Source organism: Ornithodoros turicata, chromosome 6 (genome assembly GCF_037126465.1).
Source record: "Ornithodoros turicata isolate Travis chromosome 6, ASM3712646v1, whole genome shotgun sequence".
Lineage (NCBI taxonomy): Eukaryota > Metazoa > Arthropoda > Arachnida > Ixodida > Argasidae > Ornithodoros > Ornithodoros turicata.
The window spans coordinates 37,506,721-37,523,472 of NC_088206.1; the positions used below are offsets into that span (position 1 = coordinate 37,506,721).

A 16,752-nucleotide genomic window follows, 5' to 3' on the forward strand; every position below is an offset into this window, starting at 1 on the left:
TCAATGTACAGACCTCTTTCAGATAGTCCTCCAGACTCGACACCTTGCGACAACCATCTTTCTTGCGACGCACGATGTATTCCGAGTGTTGGATGTAAAAGTTTCGAATTATTGGTCGCTTGAGTCCAGCATTAAGTATGGTTGGAGAGATATTGTCACCCTGACGATACCGTCGCAATTAGTCACACTTGATGGCGACGAAGCGTTGGAGCCTCCGACTAATCTTTCCTCGTTTCGTCCGCATCGGAAACGGGAGAATTTGCATAATGAGACGAAAATCACCCTCTGGTCCGTTGCAGTTCAGATAGGAGTTTAATTTCATCAAATCCTTGTACATCAGCCATTGTACCGTCAAAGCAAATCGTTCACTGGGCTTCATGGTTGATCCGAGCTTGGATGGCAACCGAGATAAGGTCGGATGTTATTGTCTAGCCAATGAGATGGATTCGATGACCACAATCCACCACAACGACAGCGTCGCAGATGCTCATCATATTGTATAAAGAAAGTTCTGGGTGGTGGCTTCAATGTCTTCACAAGAGGAAGATCCCCCGTCAGGAGACAATCAGAATCTTAACAAAGAATCACATTTTTAGAGAGGGAAAAACGGGAAAACTTTCTATACATACAATCGTCCTCGGAGACCGCGTAGCACTTCTGCGCTTCCATCGTCGACTGTGAGGGGGATGTTGAAAAGGAATCCGATGGAGAGGATGTGCATACTTTCCCTATTGGTTGCGTTTTTCCTTAGTTTGCAATTGGTTGTTTACTACAAAGACTTTTGCTACATGTGGATTTCTCTAGCCCGCCCCCACATCAACATTTTCACCCTATAAATTCGAGCATTGCGTGCAGTGTTTCTCCAACAAGTTCTGTTGCCCTGGTTGCAGTGCTTGTTTCATTTTGCCTGCCAAATTTTGTTTGGTGTGCTACCCTCCTGCTCAAGTTCCAGGCCAAATTTTGTTTGGTGTGCTGCCTCCTGCTCAAGTTCGAGACCAAAGCTTGTTTGGTGTGCTGCCTCCCCCCCAAAGTTTCCTACTAGACCTGCTGAGAGTGAGTATTTTTCTTGATTTATCTTCAGATATTATAACTGAGACCTTTCCATTTTCTTTTTTTTATTTAGTGCCTCGCTGTGGAATTTGTGGGTATGATGGTATTGATCAATTAATACAACGTATTGAGGAGAGGGAGCAAGCTTTGCAAATTGATGCTGGTGGTGTGGAAGCGAATCATCCGGAGTGGGAATTGGATTTTAATATGTTACTGAATGATGGTCTGTTTGATTCGGATACTCCAATAGATGCCATTCAAAATGACAATTTTGCCGAATTAAACAACCCATTACCACCAGAGCCAAATGTCGATCAGGTACAAGAGCTCTCAGAACATATTAGAGGTGCCCACCCCGGCGTTGAAGTTCCATACCTACCATTCTTTCTAACTCAGAGTGCATTTGGTGGTCATAATAGATGTTTTGTGCTGTTTGCTTCTCCACATGATGACAGTGTGGAAGATCCGATCGATTATGTTCTTTTGTATCAGCATGATATAGTGAGAATGTTGCAGGATCAGTGTATACCATTCCGATTTTATATGCGACTAACTTTGCATATGGTGAAAGAAGTAGGTGACAATATCACAACTAACATCGCATACATACCAACAACATCACAAGAGATACATAATCTTTCAGATATAATGATTGCACTAAATGAGAGCTTTTCTGAACTCTCACAAAACCTGGAAAACTATCAACGAGTTGGTAGTGGGTTTGTTTCCAGGGATGTTTTGGAACTTGAGGTAACTATCACTCAATTAAAGAAGAAGCGCATTGGGTGTAAAACAGCTATACCCGATGAGTTGAAAAAAAGATGGAAGACAATTACCAATGTGGACTCTCCACCCAACGCCCCTCACGAGTGCTTTAAATATAACACATTGGCTTTGTTGCATCCTCAGAAGAGGCGTAAAAATAATTGGCAAACATATACAAAATACTTGGAAAATTGTGAGTCAGATCCTATTGCTCGTGTGAGGTGGTGGCCTGAGGGTCCAGTCTCATATTCTGATATAGATCTCTGGGAAAATCGTAATCAAGTTGGTGTGTTTATTTACAAGTATGAAGATGGGACACTACATGCCTCCCGCATACCAAAAACGGAATTCTGTGATAGTGTTAAGTTGTTGGAAGTGAATGATCACTTTTTCGGTATCAGAAATTTTAATGCTCTGATGAGTCGTAACGGTCGGGTATTCTGCGAGAAATGTACTCGTGGATTTTGTACAAATGATTCGCTAATCAGGCATCGTCGTGTGTGTAGGAACTTGAAGGAAGTCAGCTTACAGTTCCCACCACCGCGCAAAAATATAATAAAATTTAATCAATATTTCAATATGTTCGCCTATCCTTATGTGATAGGACTTGACACTGAGTCCATTCTGGACCCTAATACAGCAGTCAAAAATGCCGTACAACGCCACGTAATGAGTTCATTTTGTGCAGTTCTAGTACGAACTTACGACTCGCAGATCATTGCAAAAGATGTATATTTGGGACCTGATGCTAGTTCCAAGTGTGTAGAATATCTCATGCTTCTACACGACATCGCAGCAATGTATAACAGCGAACCAGCACCTATAATTTTGTCAGCTGAGCAAGAGAGTAAACACAATGCAGCCATTCAGTGCGAGTACTGCGGTGTTCTCTTTGATCAAGCTCACCCTAAAACTTGTCATCATGACCATAGTAGGTATGATGGCCCAAACTTTTTGGCCTCTTTGTGCAACCAATGCAACGTTGGTTGTGCAAATAAAGGTAAGATACCAGTGTTGGTACACAATTTGGCCTATGACATCAGTTCTCTGCTTCGTGGTTTCCACGACATGAAATGGAAAACACCACCCAAACTTATTGCAACAAGTAGTGAAAAAATACGGAACTTTGAGTATGGTAATTTCATTTTCCGTGACACTACTCAATATTTGAATCAATCACTGTCCTGTCTTGTTGACAGTTTAATGGTTTCTGAGGGTGTTCAAGCATTCAAGTGTCTGAAGCAGGTATATGGCGAAGATTTTCTTCGTCTGACTCGGAAAGGTGTCTTTCCATATTCCTACATTAAGAGCTTTGATGTGTACAAAGAAGAAAGTCTTCCACCCAAGGAAGCTTTTTTAATGATCTAACTAGGACACCTGTGAGCGACGATGACTATGCCTATGCACAGGATATATTTAATCACTTTTCTTGCAGGACCCTCACCGATTACAACAACCTTTATTTGTTATGTGACACACTGTTATTGTTGGATGTAATGCAGCATTTTAGGTTTCTATCCATGAAGACGTATGGGTTGGAAGTGCTTCGCTTTGTGAGTTTCCCAGGTTTCAGCTGGCAAGCTGCTCTGAAGCACACTTCGGCGGAAATAGAGCTCTTCACTGATGAAGAAATGTACCGTACGATTGAGGGCTCCATTCGTGGAGGTATTTGCCAACAATCGAAACGCTATGCTCGAGCTAACAATAAGGATTGCCCTGATTACGATGAAGAAAGACCATCGAGCTATTTGGCCTACTATGCTGCCAATTCTCTGTATGGTGGTTGTCTCACAAAGTGCCTTCCAGTTGGAGGGTTCGAATGGGTGCCTGAAGAAAAGTTCTCGAGTATCGATTTTGTTAATCACCCAGAGGATGCAGCTATCGGTTATATATATGTATGCGATCTAGTATACCCTCCAGAGTTGCATGAGAAGATACGGTATTTCCCGCTGGCGCCGCTCAAGCAGAAGGTGGACTCAAGTTGGCTGTCAACGTATCAACATCAACTAATTGAGCAGCTTAATTACAGGACATCCGCTCAAGAGAAGTTGCTTCTCACATGTATGGACAAAACAAGGTATGTTGTGCACTATCGCTTGCTGGGGTTGTACTATAGACTGGGTATGAAAGTGAGCAAGATCCATAAAATACTACAATTCAAGCAGAGCAAGATATTTGAACCATATATCATGATGAACATTGAGCGTCGTAGAGCAGCACAAACAGAGTTTGAGAAGAGCTTGAAGAAGCTCTCTATAAATAGTATCTTTGGAAGAAGTCTTCTTAATCCTTCTCGTTTCAGGAACATTAAGGTAGCCTTTAGTCTAGAGGAAGCTGAGCGGTACAGCAGTTCAAATGACTGTGTTCACTTCGAAATTCTCTCTGAGAATTGTGTGCTGTACGAATTGAAAAAAAGAACTATCAAATGTAACTTCCCATTGCAGATTGGATTCTGCGTGCTTGAGCACTCGAAGTATGTTATGTATGAGTTCCTCTATTGTACTCTACAGAGCAAGCTCTCCTGTACAGTCATTCCCATGTACACGGACACTGATAGTTTTATCCTAGAGTTGATGACTGACGATTATGAAGGTGAACTGAAGAAAATTGCAGATGAACATCTGGACCTGTCATCATATCCTGGAGATCATGCATTGTACAGTGACAAAAATAAGGGTAAGTTGTTTACATTCAAGTGTGAGACTGGTGGTCGTATAATTGAGGAGGTAGTTGCTCTAAAGGCTAAAATGTATTCGATAAAGTTGGTTGGTGATGATCAAATAGCTAGAGCAAAAGGAGTGAAGAAGGATATACTTCGCAAGCATTTGCTTCATGATGTGTACAAAAATGTGTTGTTCAATAGTGAAAAGGTATCTCATGTGCAAAGATCAATATGTAGCAAACGTCAGTGCATGTATACCTTGGAGAATACCAAGCTTGCTCTCATGCCCTATGATGATAAACGCTATCAATTCAATGCCATCGATTCATACCCTTATGGAAGTTGTCAAATCAAGGAAGAAAATGTGTGAGTATGTTTCATTCTCATGTTTTTAATTGCCATCCTGTAGCATCTTTGTTGTCTTGTATGTTTCTTCTGTTTCAGGTGTGAAGGTTTATCCGCTGGGGTTTTCTCCTTCACACAGATTGGCAACACAATTGGCAACATAATTGGCAATCCCCCCCCCAGCACCATTGTCTTTAATTGGCATTACTAAGCATCATTGGCTTTAATTGGCATTAATAAAATATTTTTCACTTGTACAAATGTGTATGTCTATTGCTTGCATGTCTTCAGGAGGAAAGTATGCTATGTTAAGTGCGGTAGGAAACCTCCCCGCTCGGGGATGTATTAAAAGATGTGGAAAGGGAATAAGATGTATTTTGCATGTTCACGCATGTTCAAACGCGAGAAGGAAACCCCTCTCTACGCGCGGCCGCGAAACGCGCGGGGGCGGTCTTGGCTCGCGCTCCTCCTTGGGCGGAAAGTATCCTGCTCCAAATATCCTCCGATATCAGACCTTAGCGATGGTCGAATCTATCCTTGGACGATTTAATCCTGCACCCAGTACTACTGCTGTGATAATAGAATCATTTGGCAGCTCTTCTTTTTCGAAACAGCTTTTTATCATGTCATCCCATTACATTTGGTAACGAGTACAAAATCCATCCATCTCTTCGCTGAAACTTCCTTGTTTGTTCTGTTTTCTAGTGTGCTTCTACACTTAATTAAATCATATCTGTGCTCATTTTATTGATTAAAAATTTATTATGTTATCAGGTATAGAATATTAATAATATCCCGCGGTGAGAATTATGGAAAATGATTTACAAAAAGATGCGATGTGTAAGGAAAAATGTACGCTTCCATTGTCTCTGCTGTGTACAAAGGTTGTGCCTGATATGCACCAAATGCTCATAACCTCCAAACGCTCAAAACCTCCAAACGCCCATATGCACCGAAAAAAAGTTGGTGATTTTGAGCGTTTGGTGGAAATGAACAGGATGGGAGAACCTGCTCATAAGCTCCAAACGTCCAGAACACCCGAATGCTCATATGCACCGAATGGAGACTGGGAGGTCCGCAGTTCGAATCCGCGGGCCGGCTGTGCCGTCTGGGGTTTTTCCTGGGTTTCCCTCAGATGTGTAATAGGCGTATGCCGGCACAGTTCCCCTGAAGTCGGCCCATGGACGCAGCTATCCTCCCCCCGAGCGAATTCCGCTCGGTCTTCCACTTCACCCTTTCCTCTCCTCCTCTCCACCACCTTTCCCTTCCCGAGAAACATGCCGCCTATTCAGGTAGGCAGACCTCTCGGGTTCCTCCCAACGACACTCCTCCTCCTCCTCCTCCGCGGGAGGCCACAAAGGCGAGGAGGAGGAGGAGGAGTGTCGTTGGGAGGAACCCGAGAGGTCTGCCTGCCTGATTAGGCGGCATGTTTCTCGGGAAGGGAAAGGTGGTGGAGAGGAGGAAAGGAAAGGGTGAAGTGGAAGACCGAGCGGAATCCGCTCGGGGGGAGGATAGCTGCGTCCATGGGCCGACTTCAGGGGAACTGTGCCGGCATACGCCTATTACACAAAGGCCGGTTCTTCCTCTCCCGCATTTGGAACAAGGTCATAGGGTGAGAAAGGTGGAATGAATGACGATTACCAAGGCCGCTTAATGTGTCAGCTTGAAGTTTATGTAACAGCTTGGTCCTGCTTGCGAATAGCGCCTTCTCGTTTATGGATTTCAATTTGAGCTTTATTTTCATAGACATGGAGGCAGCCTAGGACGGAAAACTTGATTCTAGCTCGAAAGTACTCGGCTCCCAGGGCTGTAGCAGCAAAGAACGCGGCCTCCTCCGAACATATGTCCGGGCTCACTAGCAACAACAACAACAAATAAATTAATCACAATGAATGGGGAAATTCGCCACATAAAGTGTGGCCCACTACCCCAAGACACAATGGGCAGAATGAGATGTGTCCTGATGCTGAGGTGATGAAAGATGCTAAATAGGGTCACTTACAATGCAGAAGCTGGAATACGATATTTATGTAGGGTTTATAATATTATGCATGCATAGGCCTACAGTGAACATTTACGCAAAACCCTTCTTTCGAGCTTTGTTCTTCGCAAGTTGGTTAATCAATGCGTCATAGTCTATGAGATATGATAATCTTGCTTTCGGTTGACAATAAACTCAGAAGGCCTGACATTTCTCATGGTTGAGCGCAGGATATTCTTGATCGATCAGTTTCATTGTGCTGAAGCTTCTTTCAGCATCCGCGACAGTAACTGGTGTGGTCAGAAAATAGAAGCCTGACGCAAATTATGCAAGGATTCTGATATATCTCTTGGTGGCTTGCTTGTATGTGTACGTTAAAAATTGTTTAGCGTCGCTTTGTTTGGCGTCCTTTTTCTCAATGACACAAAACGATATTCCATTATGCGTTCGTTGGCATCAATGTCTACCATTTTCACTTAAACATTTTTGCCGCGACTCTCCAGTTCAAGTTCTCATTCACACTGCTACAAGCTGTTAGCGTTTTACAGAAATCCAAACAACTTTTAACCACTCCACGAGTTGGTCGATGAAACAGAAGATATGGCCTGATCAGTGAGAATAAGAAAGAACTGCAAAGATTTGAATTTTCGTTCTGCACAAAGACGACTCCTACTTTTTTCCTTTCTTTTTTTTTTCACTTTTAGGAGAAGGTAGCAGATACTGCACTTGATAGCACTTGATTGGCTATGATCCGGTTCATCAGATGTCCACAACAACGCTCCTGTATTTTCGGGCGCACGGAACCGCGCGGGGCCATTTTTTTCCGCCACGCAACCAGGGACCAATTTTTCCAGCACCAACTTTTCCGGACTACTTTTTTCCCGGAACTCCATCCAGCATGCTCTGCACATTCTCGCTCCTATAGGTCTTCAATCTTCGGTCTGGAAGATGACTGGCTTGGTTCTTTGGATGATTGCTTTTCAACTCATTTCTCTTTGCAAACCGTTTTAGGCATTCAAGATCAACGTTACTTCCTCCTATAAGTAGAACTCGGAAATTTACATGGTAAAACGATGACAACAGACAGGTATCTAGGCCCTCAAAAACACCTAAATAGGCAAGAACATGCAAAAACAGGCGCGTTGTAACACATGCCAAAACTACTTCTAATGTACGCTCCACGACGCAGACTTTATACTGTGGAAGTGTAGCGAATGCTACAGGGCCATTCGATGACGCCAGTGGCTGACTGCGACGCTGTGCAGCGTCAAGCCTCCTTCCTGCACCGCTAATTCAAGCTCACTGGGTGTTATCGTTGATCCTCCAACATATACTCAGTTTAATTTTATTTCATCAGTTTATTTTTACTACTCGTTTTCTCCTATGTTTACTCGTTTACTTTAGCATATATGTCGCTTTAGCCGCTATGGAGTAGACGGCGTTCCATGTTCATTATATTATCCGTCCATCGGTCACATTTTCTCTTACACGTTTTGTCAGCCACACTCTCCCTCACGTAGGCGAATTTAATCCACTGTGGTGATGATGAAAGGTCTCGCCGTTGTCGGCCTCACAGAGGTGGGCAACGTCACGACTGACGGCCTGGGGAAATGTGCATCCTGGTCCGACTTCTAAAGGAACTGTGCCGACATATGTCTGGAAGCGTCTGAGGAAAACTCAGGAAGAACCCCAGACAGCACAGCCGGCACCGGGATTCGAACCCGGGTACCTCTCAGTCTCGACGTGACATGACCAGTACGCTAACCACTGAGCCACGCGAGCTGTGGCATCGCTCATCACAGCTCTCTCGCGGCGTAATTCCACGCCAATTAGGAACATGCTGCATGCGCATGACAATAGAAGACTGACGGCGAACGTGTTTGTCACGTTCAAACACCCGTTGACTCACGATGATTCCATTCAAGCCCACACATCCAGCCAAATTCAAACTTCATAAACATCCAAACTGACACATTAAGCGGCCTTGGTAGTCGCCATTCATTCCACCTTTCTCACCCTATGACCTTGTTCGAAATGCGGGAGAAGAAGACCCGAACTTTGTTGTCTCCCGCCTTTCGGTGCATATGAGCATTCGGATGTTCTGGACGTTCGGTGCTTATGAGCAGGTTCTCCCCTCCTGCTCATTTCCACCAAACGCTCAAAACCACCAACTTTTTTTCGGTGCATATGAGCGTTTGGAGGTTTTGAGCGTTTGGAGGTTATGCGCATTTGGTGCTTATGAGCTACTACCGTGTACAAAGGCCACACTAGAATCCGTCCCTCCCTATCTTGACTTGGGTGTGCGGAGGGGCGAGTTTATGGCTTTCAACTACATTGTGTACCAAGGACCACTGGAGAATTCCCCTACTCCCTGCGGAACTGTGTCGACATTCGTCTGGAAAGTCTACTGGAAGCCCCAGTGAAAACCTGCGGGGATTCGAACACGTGTCAACTCTCAGTCTTGGCGTGGAAGGCGATCGTCGTAACCGTTACACCACCCGAGCTGGTTGGTCGTCGTCATCTCTCAGGTCGGACGTATGCTTGCTTCCTAGTTCTGGCTGCTAACTGTATCCGTTTGCACTTTGTCGAGCAATACCTGCCCCGCACGGCTACACTAGGTCCCAACAGCCGGACAACCAAGGACACTGCCCCGTCAAGTATATTGGCCATTGCCACAAAGAGCATCATGAATTTCGTGGATCAGCCTAGACAACAAAAGAAAAAGAAAACACAGATACGTATGAAGACACCTCTTATTGCCGAGGGAGTTAAAACAAGAAACAGAACGCGAAGCAGACCACACAAGACTAGGATAAGAAAGAGCAAAAATGCCTAACACACATACAACAGAGGACGACAACAGCGCGGCCGGCCCGATAACCACAACGCGACCCCTACGTCCTCCTCCTTGTCTCCGGAGTTTCGAGGAAGGTTCAAGGTCACTCACGGTCCACAGCCGGCCGCGCTGACAGCACCTCTCCGCCTCCGGCGTGCCACTTGCGTAGCCCAAACGACATACTGCAAACGTAATTTTATTCGCGATGTATTAATTTTCGCGAATTTCGCGACCGCTAAAACATCGCGAAAAATTGTACTCGCGAACACAGATTTACAGTGATCGCGCGGAAGGAAACATACCTGGAATCGCGAACTTAAATACTCGCGAATAACTTCCTAAATGAGATTCGCGACAATTAGTACATCACGAATAAAAATACGTTTGCAGTATCCGCAGCCGGCCACGAGTCCCATTGTACCCCCCCCCCTCTCAAACTCCGGGAAATGTCCACGGCAGTTAATTACACCCATTTGTTCCCCTCCTACTTTTAGGCGCAACAAATACAAAAATGATGTAATTAAATTTGTTTATCATTTTGGAATGAGTATTGTTTCTATTACTAAATAAACTTGACTTTCTCTCTTTGCTTCAGATGTTCACTCGATTGATATTTTGTGAGTTGGGAATTATGTATGCATGATTTATTAGTTGTGTCTATTGATTTCTTGATTGATTAACAATAATCTGAAATACATTTAGCAAAGATAGCTGGCTTGGTTGTACTGTGTGTTGGATACCTCCGTCAAGGTAATGTTTATAGTGCCTGAGTAGGGTGTATACGAAGAGGGGAGTCCGCCGGACCTCCGAAGAGGAGGTCCACGCTTCCTCAGGTACGCTTACATGAGGAAGCGTAAGCTTTACGTAAGCGTAAGCGTTACCTCCACGCGAAAGCTTGTACAAATTAAACTTAAACAAAAATTTTCAGTGTCGGTTTCTGTATTTTGTTTATGCCTGAGTAGGATGAAAATTGTATATTGTTCGACTAGATTAGGTCGCAAGGATGATTTTATGATAGTTCAAAAGATATATTATTTCATTTCAAGTTATTAAACTTGTACTGTTTCTTGTTTTGATAGTTTGTTTCACTATTATTTTCCTGCATGTGTCTGTTGTTTACACGTTGGCAGATGCGCCGTTCAGAGTGTTTCTCTGTTATTCAGCGTTAGCTCTGTGCTAGTCACAGTATTAAATTTGTAAGTTTCTTGTTTTGATAGATTGGTTTTTCAATTATTTTCATGTATGTATCTTTTGTTTACGTGTTGGATGATGCATAGGTTTGCCTCTCTGTTAGCTGTTGATCGTGTTTCTCATTATTTCCTTGCATGTGTGCTATTCACTTCATAATAAATTGATTAATTTTGTCGTGTTGTAATATTCAACTTAGCTTCTCTATTGTGCTTGAAATTACGTACATCTATCAGAACTTGTAATTAAAACTCCACTATTGATCATGGTGCTTGCGTCTCAGACATTTTATAATATAATTTGTAATTTGATTGTAATCGTATTGATGAAGAATATCTTCTGTGATTAAATGTGCTACTCCATTTTAATTCTGATTCATTGAAAACTTGCGTGTATGATTACCGTTAAAGGGACCATGAAATTCTTCATTCTTCATTTCGTTCGAAAGAAGACATTTTTCTGAGTCTAGAACCGAAATTTTACTTTCGTCGCGCGAGCGGATTTCTCGGGAGCGAATTTAAACGGAGCGGCGAAGGGAGGACAGCTGGCGCCGCGCCGTGACGAGCTGCCGAGCGGAGACACAACGGGTAACTTGACGCGACCACGGCCGGCTCAGCAACACGTCATCGTGACGTGTTGCTGAGCCGAGGAATCCCGCCAGGAGCATGCGCCGTAGGATCCCGCGTATGCGTTCATCGGGAGTGGAAATCTCCATGACAGCAGCTTTCGCGCGATCGGCAGATTTCGGCAGTGGCGGCAGCCACAGCGCGAGCTCGCGGCATTACTTGCCATTGTGCAATACCGGTGACGTAACGGGGAACCGAAGAGCGGTCCGTACAGTTACACCATCGGCAGGGAAATATGCGCGGGAGAGGAGGAACGCGGAAGAGACATTTCCAGCGCGCGCTCCTCGCAGAGTGGAGCGATTTCGTCCGGAAAAATTTGTGGCATATTAGTTGCTCTGCGGGAAGAACAGTTTCCATCGAAAAAAAGTATGGGGGTTCGGGAAATTTCATAGTCCCTTTAATACAAATATTGTGTTTGATTCTTTCTGTGTGATACCTCTTCAATGCTATTGCTTCATACCTGTAATAAGTAAGTATATTATTTATTATGTGTATTGTATTGTGTTTCTTCCGTTTCATATTTTTGGCTGGGTTTTTCTCCTTCACGCATAGTCACAACATAATTCCTGCCACCATTGGGCTTTAAAGCTCAGCTACGCCGATTTTCGAGTGTTACAGAATGGAATGGTACTCACACGATGTGTTCATAAGAGAACACTAATTATGTATGCAAAATAGTTATCCCAAACTCCTCGCGGTTTTCCGAAAAAGTGAATTTTTGGTTTCACTGACATCGCGTCTTGTGGCCCGCAAACCCTGTGTCGACGACACATTCGTGGCCTGCCCGCGCTCCAGCTTGGCATGACTTTTGGCTTGGTTTCTTCCGCCAAGCCGGCCAGTTTCTTCTCCCGAGCCGTCTGCTGCAGATTCACATTGGGGAAGTGATAACCAGTTCGCTATTAGGGAGCCAGTATATTTCTGGACCCACGAGGAACGTGAGTTTTGCTTCCTTCGACTGAAAAGCATTTGCTAGGCCAGTACAGACTTCCTGGTGTGATTCGCGTTCTGTGCTGCGTGCCGAGAATGCGTGAGCGTTTTGCTCCCGTCTGCAAGAACACTTCAGCATGCAGTTCCAATGTTTCAAACCACAATTTTCCGAAAGGCGAAAGAGAAATCTATTGACTGCAACAATCGGTTACAACTCCGACTGGGTGCCACATTCGAAAGCAGCGATTTGATCTGTTCATCTGGCTCATACGAATGTTACGGAAGCAATACGCAACTTGTTTCACAAGAAGCCGAAGATGTCTCGTCCGGGATGCTGTGCCAACCTTATCTGCAGCAGATAAAGGTAAGACGCCTAATGTTAGACAAGTCAGTCATGCGGTGCAAATTGCATCACGTAGAAGAGAAAAGTACGCTATCTGTCAGTTACTGCTTCATCCTTTGGAGATTACGCCCCAGCGGGTGTATTCTCAGTACAGATTTGGAATTGCCTTATTTGTTAAATGATTTCGCAGGCATTCCGGCACCACCGAAAAGCTTGCACTCCACGTCTCAACTATCGCCGCTGGGTTTCAAGCTGAAGGCTGTCACCAGTGCCAACCAGACGCCCCTTCAAAGTTCATCTGTTTTTGTTGACGGAAAAGTGACACCTGGTACTGAGACATTTCATTTTCTGATTAATCAAGTGCATTCCATCACTTGTGCTCGGCTTCTTGTGTTCGTATACCCTTGCTGTTGCTCGCTAGCTTAGAGCAACCATGCCTGAGGTGCCAGCGCTTTCAGGGTACATTTTGAGCAGTATCATCGTACCACATGCACGGCAGCACATCTTGTGTATTTTGAGTAAGGTATACATTCAATGTTGGCTCAGCTCTTGTATTTTGGTCACAAATAAGGTGTTCTTCCAGAGCGCTCAAGGGCAGTTCAAGCAGTTTCATGTGTGCAATAGCACATACTTTTTCTCAGTTTTGACTGAGGTAAATCGAAACCTTCCAGTCCACTTCATCATCACAATATATATGTTGTTGTTGTTCCAGTTGATATCTTTCGGTCATAAATTATGTTTTTCGAGACATTCAAACAGCATCATGTGTGCAACAGTACATACTTTTTCTCACGTGAAGTAAGGTAAATCTGTCCGCCGTGGTGTTCTGGCAGTGCAGCAGAAGCTTTTGTTGCATTCAAGTGGTATCATGTATACAAAAACTTGTTTTATGCCTTTCTGTAGCTGCTGTACTAATATTGTGAGTACAGAGACATTCCTGCAGAACATATCTGAGCATCTTGTGTGCTATTGTTTGTATCATCTGCAGCAGTATATTGATAATGTTAATTATTCGATGACTTCAGCTAACGTTTACATTCTTACTTCCAGCTAAACCTGTCACGCAGATGCCCTACCCCTTGGTATGCATAGTTCAAGATTGTACCGAAACAATCCACCTGGAGCATTATTCTTCAATTGGCAGTGGCATTACTATCACAACACACCACATACTGCATGTCTATGGTGCGCGTACAATGCATCAAACCTATTCTCAGGTACAGGCCAGCTGGTACGCAATTACAACATGAAACAACTGACACAGAGACCGTAAAGTCATGCCTTTTCCTCCGCGCCTCGGGTTTCATATTATTATCCTCACATGCAGCTCAATTCGCCTTGCTGTGCAGCATGAGCAAAAGCATATATTGTTTGTGGTCACATGACACGGAACATAAATACAGTGAAACCTTCCTATGTTGGACACCCGCACTGCAGCCGAAGCGTCTCCTACTTATAGAAGTGTCCGAGTTACAGAATATGACGGCAACAAAAAATGGAAGAGATCACAGCTGTGAGAAATGTCCTCCTTCTTCAATTTAAGGTCCTTAGTGGTACCTGGTGGTGGTGCCTGATAGTGGTACCTCTACCCACTCTTCACTCTTAATTATTACTGATTTTAGCATATTCAATTCCGTTCAGATTCTACTCAATGGCATTACCTCTGGAGCTTTTCGAACAGCAAGGACTTGTCTCTGAAGCGTCAGCCACTTCTCATAGCTTTGGTGCAGTGCTCGTTCAAAGGCTCTAGACAAACTGAAGACAAGTGCTCACATAAAGAATTACAATGTAGACTGACAGCACTTGTTTTTGGACTCTAAAAACTAAAGCAACAAAATGCTGAGACCAGTATAGGGGAAAAAAGGGGCAAAAGTCAAGGCCACTGGCTCATTTTGGGTCTTTTTGGTGCAAAGATGGGCCGATATTGAGATAATTTGGTCAGGGTTTTGTCCGACTTTGCAGGGAAAACCCTATCCTACTTCCAAGATAGGGAGGTGTCCGACATAGAGAATTTCGTCCCCATGTAGTTTCAATGGGAGCCTGCCCGTGCAATGAAATCATGGGGAGTTGTCCGAGGTAGGGAGGTGTCCGACTTTGGAGGTTTTACTGTACTATAGAGCATTCTACATCATGTAATCTAACAGTTGTTCACGTTTGGATATTTTAACCATAGAATTTACCCTGCATTCACCATACCATGTCCAAACACGAGCAACTGCTAGACAGCAGCATGTACTGTTGCCCTATAGCACTTATGGCTTGCGTCCTGTGATCGGAAACAGTGGTATCTTTTTCTGCTACAATCGGTAAACTACAGTAAATATTTAGAAATGCTGTGTCATACCATGAAGCACTATGGGAAATGGCAGTTTGAAAAACTGGAGAAGACTGTCATTAGAATGGGGGACATGAATTTTTTGCAGTATGTGCTGTACCACGTAATGCACTGCAGGCCCACCACAGTATGGTAACGCTCTGAATACTGATTTGCTCAAAAAAGGAACGTGTGCGTTTCTTGTACTAACTTCCCCTTATGCAAAGTAAAAGAAAAATGTTTTCAGCCAATGGGGAGGGAGAGGACATCATTCTGGAGTCTCGTTGACCTACAGTGTGTCGTGTGTGAAGGTCATTTTGAAGAGTGTAGGTTGTACAAGACTGTGTTGACACATTCTTGGCAGTGTTGACTAATAACCATAATAAAGTAGAGGGCACATTTCTTGCTTCATATATTTGTGTCATGGCAAAGTATGTAGAGATACATCTGTCTCAACATGCAGGTGCCAAAACTGCTTTTTGTGCATAAAATATGACAAATCGTTGTCTGCTCAACACCACTAATCATGTGCCGGCCTCCATGACATTCCAAAGTGATTAACATGTACCATAGATGTGTGCAATGCTGAAGATGACTGTGTACCTTCTATGGATTCTTGTTTCAAGAAAAGTACTGTGTGATTTGTACCTTCACAATTGTACATAAAAATATGTAAAGTTTCCGGAAGGAAACATCATGAAGGTCCATAGCGAAAACCCTGAGACGAGGGATAGGAAGGGACATACACAATGTCTCAACATAGCGTGTTTATGTCCCTTCTTGTATCTCCTCTTCAGGTCTCGCCATCATGGACACTATCACCAGCTCGCTTGCTGTTGAACTGTTCTTTCAACGATAAGGGTCACTTTCATGGACTGGATGGCAGCCAACATCTTGTCAATAAAAAGAATAATGGAAGGAGATCAATATGATCCTTAGGCTGTGCGTGGTCATTGCTTTCTGACAAATGGTGACTTAGAATTTCAGGACAGTGCCTGCAGTGGTAGTATTCTTGTGTTCTCACCCTTGACGCCCATTGTGTGTCATCGGTCACCTGTAATCTGCTAATATGCACATAGCTAAAACAAAGTATATTTGTATTTCTTTGAATACAGTTGGTACAGCACATTGTTTTTTGCGTGTTCTTTGGAAAATATAAATAAAAAAATTCTCTACTCTGCAAGTAGAGAGTGGTGTCTCCTGTCAGCTCTACAGAGCAGCTTCGAATTTCACTAGAAGCCACATGTGAAACCTAGACCAAACTAGTGGTGAAGGTCCATATAGGTCATAGATAGATACTATTATTATTATTAGATCATAGGTCAGGCTTAGGTCCTGGTTGGTAGCAAAGCATTTGAATCTTATTAAAAATTGGTGCAGGAGGTGACCAACATAACTAAATACACCAACTGACTCACACAAATTTTGTGGTGTTATACTTTTGAAACAACATTAATACGCTGCAGTGGTCTTTTCTCCTTTGTTCCTTTTAACCTAGAAATATTAGGTCTTCGGCATCACCAGCCTTAGTTGCTGAGCATGCAGTTATTTACGTTGAGCACTGCAGTTTCATGTTTGTTTCTCTGGACAAGCAAGCCCGCTTCCCCATTTTGATAAGAGTCTTTCAACTTTGACAGGGCATTTGTGGACAAGGAAAACATTTGGACTATTGTGTATTTTGCTATGAAGTGCACCGTACAAGGCAGAGGACACCA

At 43.7% G+C, this 16,752-nt stretch overlaps 1 long non-coding RNA gene across 1 annotated transcript; it reads right to left on the bottom strand.

The window, feature by feature from the left end:
- Positions 1-293: 293 nt before the first annotated feature.
- Positions 294-1,898, bottom strand: LOC135397860 (uncharacterized). Its single transcript, XR_010423811.1, has 2 exons — positions 630-1,898; positions 294-572 (listed from the first exon to the last, which is right to left on the bottom strand). It is a non-coding gene; the product is annotated as an uncharacterized LOC135397860 (long non-coding RNA).
- Positions 1,899-16,752: the final 14,854 nt, after the last annotated feature.